Genomic DNA, 6113 nt, shown 5'->3' on the forward strand with positions numbered 1-6113 from the left:
CCCCAACATCTCTCTGTTCTTTAAGAAATGGAAGCCTATATCAGGTCCGTAGATTAATGTTGGAAAGTTGGTCTCTATGGTCCAATAATAGATACTTATGTTCCACTTGATTTTTACACTCAACATCCAAGAACATTCTTATGTTCTGTTTGAGGATGCTTGTAATGCTGAAGATGCTTTACATAATTTGGACAGAACATGCATTTGGGGACATCACATTGAAATTTAGTTCCCACAAAGGGATCAGAAGATACTACATCAAGTGAAAGCCAAGGAAGGAAGGAATATAGCTTGTTACAATATGGTAATTATGACTAGTATATAATTTCTCAGAGTTGAGTTATGAAAAGAGAAGATTAAGGAGTTGCTGTTTGGATTTCAATGATAGGAAATCAGATCCTACTGTCCTACAAATAGACCAACAGGAAGACCACAGCATAGCCAACGCCACTCTGCCAATGACAGATTCAAACCCTGAAGTTGATCTTTTCAAGATCTAAATCCAATTCAAGATCATTGTCCAAGTCCCAGCCCAAGAAAGAGGGCAAAGCTAGGGGCCCTTATAAAACAGATTTCAAAACATTATAAGTGATGTTCAAAATAAAAGGAATCAAGGAAAAAGAACTACCTAGATCCAAATCTCACTCAAGAACAGAGTCTAGATCAAGAAATCACTGAATGATTGTACTTTGGGACATTTCTCCTTTCAAATAAAATGTATGAACATGTGTACTTTCTGAAGTTTAACTTACTGTTAAAATTTCTCTTCACTAGTTTTTTCAGAGTTGTCTTAGAAGGAAGTTGTAATGCCGTAATTGTTCATTTCTCAGTAGATTCTACATAATGTCCAAAGCTACCAGTAAATCAGGGTCTTAGTCTTCTTTTTCTCAGTCAACTGATCATAAGGAACACTTCCTGAGTCTATAGGTGCATTTTTAACACCAGAAAACATTGGAACATAGAAACTACTTCTGAGCAACTTCTTCATGTAACTTGCTTGAGCCCTCAAGACCATTTCCACTTGATAATCGATTTTGCTGTGCACATCCTACTTTACAACTTGGTGGGTCAGATAACACTCACCTCATGATACATAGCTCAGGTTACATAGTAACTTGGTTGCCCATTGTCAAATGTTAAGTGTCTACTAAGGCTCAATTGCAGGCTAAGAGCTGTCTCTCAAAGTCCTCTATAGATAATGGAAGAGCCTTGTTCCAAAATCCTAAAAGGAAGGTCTCTTCTGTGATTCATCTATAGGGTCTGTCAAAGGCTCCGCACAGTGTCTCTATCTGCCACTGCCACTTCACATAACATTGGATCTGGTGGACATTACCATCCAAGGAGTCGAGCAGCCTGAACCTATTGAAGAGCCTTCTTCTATTCCAGGCCCCACACAAAGCTAGCAGATTTCCAAGTCACTTGGTGTATGAGAGGCAGTAGCATATCTATGTGAGGAATGTGCTGTTTTCTGAATCCATACAGTGCCGCTAAACTTCATGGTTCTTTCTTGGTGGTGGGAGAGTACAGGTACAATACCAGCCTTCACTTTAGAAGGAATACCTCTGTAAGCCCCACACTACTGAACTCTTAAGAATTTCACTGTGTTAGGAGGTCCTTAAATTTTCGTTGGATTTTTTTTTCTCATCTTTGGTGTGCATGTGGGTTACCAATAACTTCAAAGTGGTTGCTGCCTCCTGCTTACTTGGTGCATTTTTTGATCAGTATATTACACCAATGTGATAGTTTGTGGAAGAGACGATTAAGAATCTATTCTAATGAAGTTATGACACAGGACTGGAGAGTTAATATCCTTGAGGCGAAATGGTAAATGGATACTGCTGTCCTTCCCAACTGAAAGCAAATTGCTCTGGTGGTCCTTATCGACAGGTATTGAAAAAGATCCTTATGGACATTTGGTAAATCAATAGCTACATACCATGTACCAGAAGATATGTTAATTTGTTTAAGTAAGGACACTGCATCTCTTTTTTTTTTTTAAGGATTTTTTTTTAATTAACTTGAATGTTTCTTATTTACATTTCGAGTGTTATTCCCTTTCCCGGTTTCCCCCAAACCCCCTTCCCCTTCTTTATGGGTGTTCCCCTCCCCATCCTCCCCCCATTGCCGCCCTTCCCCCAACAATCTAGTTCACTGGGGGTTCAGTCTTAGCAGGACCCAGGGTTTCCCCTTATACTGGTGATCTTACTAGGATATTCAATGCTACCTATGAGGTCAGAGTCCAGGGTCAGTCCATGTATAGTCTTTGGGTAGTGGCTTAGTCCCTGGAAGCTCTGGTTGCTTGGCATTGTTGTTCATATGGGGTCTCGAGCCCTTCAAGCTCTTCAGTTCTTTCTCTGATTCCTTCAACGGGGTCCTATTCTCAGTTCAGTGGTTTGCTGCTGGCATTCGCCTCTGTATTTGCTGTATTCTGGCTGTGTCTCTCAGGAGCGATCTACATCCGGCTCCTGTCGGTCTGCACTTCTTTGCTTCATCCATCTTGTCTAATTGGGTGGCTGTATATGTATGGGCCACATGTGGGGCAGGCTCTGAATGGGTGTTCCTTCAGTCTCTGTTTTAATCTTTGCCTCTCTCTTCCCTGCCAAGGGTATTCTTGTTCCCCTTTTAAAGAAGGAGTGAAGCCTTCACATTTTGATCATCCGTCTTGAGTTTCATTTGTTCTAGGCATCTAGGGTAATTCAAGCATTTGGGCTAATAGCCACTTATCAATGGACACTGCATCTCATACAATAACCAGAAGATATGTTAATTTGTTTAAATAAGGACACTGCATCTCTTACAATAACTGCAACTGGAGTCACTACCTGATTGAGTTTCAATAGTCAACTGTCATTCTCCATGACCCATCTGTCTTTTCACTGATAGGAGAATTAAAACAGATGTGGCGGAAGCCCCCAACCTAGCCATGAATCTTTCAAGTCCTTGACGGAGACACTAATTTCTACAGTTCCTCTTGGAATTTGATACTGTTTCTGATTACTATTTTCCTTGGCAGAGTCATCTTTAATGGTTTCGATTCAGCTTTTCCAACCATAATAGCCTTCGCCCCACATGTTACACAACCAATGTGGGATTTCAGCCAACTTCCTAGTGTATCTATCCCAATTATACATTCTGTGATTGGGAAAATAACAAAAAAATGAGTTCAGGGACCCACAGGATATACTGTAAGTTAAACTTCAGTGAAATATCCATTAATCACCTGACCTCCATAAGCTGTAATTTAACATGAGGGCCACAATGTTTCTTGGGCTCTCCCAGAGTATCCAGTAGGCCCCTGGAATGTCTCACTGTTTCCTTTTCCTCACTGTTCAGTTATCCTTGTAAAAGGACATAGGCCCCTTTGGGGAAGGAATGGAGAAAGGAGGTAATACTTTTATGTTTACTGTCAAGGTCCTTTCTACCTAAAAGGTCCGGGACTAGAAGTGGATTCACCTATGTCAAACCAAACAAAAGCAAACTATTACAGGTATCCTCTCCATTTCTGGATTGTAGTTCATTCCAGATGTAGTTAAGTTGACATCCAAGAGTAGGTATCACAGCCATGAAAAGCAGTCATGGTAAAAAAATCAAAGGACAAGATCCTGGAGGTAGGAGCTGATTCAGAAGACAAGGAGGAATGCTGCTTACTGATTTGTTTCGCATTGCTTATTCAGTCTTATAGATCAAAGAACCTCTGGGTCTGGGGTGGGACTACCCACAATGGTCTGGGCCATCCCTCATCAATCACTAATTAGGAGAATACCCTACAGGCTTACCTACAGACTTATCTAATGGAGACAGCTTCTCAGTTTAGATTCTGCAGCGACTCTAGCTTGTGAAAAATTGACATACAACTAGGCAGCACACATATAATTTTGAAGCAATAAGAAAATGAAATTTAAAAAAGCAAATAGGAGTAATTATTGTAAGTTAAAAATTTATATACTTTGGTTGGCAAATTTGTAGAGGTAGGTTAATGTCATCAGAAACATTAGCACAAAACCTTTCTTCGAATGTCATTGGCAAAATTAGCCACATATCAGCAGTGTGACTACTATGACAGTCCTATCCTGAAGCAGTTATAATTATATGTAATTAACTTTCCACTTTCAACTAATTAAAGGAGCTTTGGACCCATCATCTTTGCATAGCAGAACATAAGTCTCGAAAAATTAAATATTTAATCAAAAATTAACCTCTCTTCTGGATTTCTTCTAGTTACAAAGATAATGTACTGTCTTTAGGAGGAAAAAGCTAAGATGTGAAACTGTGAGCTATCGAATTTTATACATTTGTTGCCATGTTTTCACCATATGCGTTAAAATTTGAGCTCAAGATAGCAACAGTAGTATAATCTGTAAATTAAGAGTAATATAATTAGTAGAAAATGATTCAATGAATCAAAATAAAACTAATTCTGTGAACAATTCCAAGCAAAGAGACACTATACTCTTATCATTGAATAACAAAACTCATATATATGCATATAAATACATATATTAAATGCATATATATATATATATATGAATTGCTTTAAATATAACATAATAGAATCCCTGTAATAGTTTCCTTGAGTATAGACTTCGGTTGGGAAATGAAAACTGTAATTGGTATTAGAATTATAACTAATATAGAAGGGAATAATTACTGTACAAAGTACCTATTGGCATGCAAAGTTGTAGATAAACAATATGTTTGGCCTCAGGATATAGCTAATTGGTAAAGTGCTTGCCTAACATGCCTGAGGGCCTGGGTTTCATTCCCCGGTGTCGAAGATAAACATTTTCTTTTACTTCTATATCTATGTAAAAATTAGAACATATTTAATCTATTAGAAAATTAAAAACCTACTCATCTTTTATATAGGATGATTTTTTATGGAATTCATTTCATGTGAATTAGAGTTATGTGAGGAAGTATGTGTTGAAAACACATCATTATTAAAATAAAGTCAGTTGTAACTTTTACCTGGTTGCTTTTGAGATTTAATTAATTACTGGTCCTTCTGCTGAGTGGTTTACAGAATGTACAGGGTTACCCTTATTTGAAGCTTTGGCACTTTATTCAATAGGAACAGACTCAGAGAGGACGACTAATGCGGCAAGTGGGACCGGCAGTTTGTCTGCAGTCTGAACAGGCACTTTCCAATAATTATGCACAGTCTTTTCCCAGGCTTCTTTCTGTTGCTTTCAAAGAGTCTATGTGCCAGGCACTGTACTAATGCCACTTTCCCACCAACAATGCTGAATAAGATCCAGTCTGCCTTTCATAAGCAAGCAGCCTAGCTGGGGTTTAGCCTTGAGAGGACTCTCACTGTTCATATGGTTGACTGTGAGTATCAAGCACATGAAGGGTGATTCCATTCATTATCTTCAAACTCTGCAGGCTGTACGGGATTCTGTCCATATCAGCCCTGGCTTTTATAGTCTGTGAGTGATTCAGGAAAGTAATCAAGGTTTCTGGAGAGTTTGTATTTCACAAAACAAATGAGAACTTTTAGTTGCTGCATTATCCATTCTTTTGAATTATTTCCTCTGTTTCCAGTCCCGAGGGCTGACACACTCACAGTTGACAGGGGATCCATAAGGGAGTGCTTTCCTTGAGGTTGTTGCCTGGAAGGGCACAGAAGAGCTACGATGCTTGGAAAAACACCTACCAATGGCTCAGGAATACACTGCCAAGTACACTTCTGCTTTCCCACTCAGCCCACACTGTTGTTGCTTTGGCACTGGCCTCTGGATTTTGAGAACTAGGAGGAAGTCGCTTTGTTTTGAGGGCATGAATTGCAGCCCAGCTCCTGAGGTGCCATGGGCGCCAAGGAGACCACTCTGAGAGGAAGCTCTACTCAGCAACCCCAACAGAAAGTCAGTAAGAACCACGATGTTTCCATGGCCACGTCAAGATTCCACTCCCCTCCTCTCCTCTCAGACAACTTGGTCGAGGGAATTGCTCTTTTATACCAGAGTATGTATTGCTTCAGGAGGTAATAGTCTACAAATCCATGAGGTCCTATACATCAAAAAGAACGACCACAAAGCATCTTATTATTGTGGTAAGTAACCAAGGCCATGCAACTACCTTAATCTCAGCCAAGGCCAATAGTCCGATGGCCT

At 39.5% G+C, this 6113-nt stretch overlaps 1 pseudogene; it reads left to right on the top strand.

The window, feature by feature from the left end:
- LOC116895860 overlaps positions 1–678 on the top strand; it is a 51869-nt pseudogene extending 51191 nt beyond the window's left edge.
- The last annotated feature ends 5435 nt before the right edge of the window (positions 679–6113 follow it).

Source organism: Rattus rattus, chromosome 3 (assembly GCF_011064425.1).
Source record: "Rattus rattus isolate New Zealand chromosome 3, Rrattus_CSIRO_v1, whole genome shotgun sequence".
In the NCBI taxonomy this organism is placed as follows: Eukaryota; Metazoa; Chordata; class Mammalia; order Rodentia; family Muridae; genus Rattus; species Rattus rattus.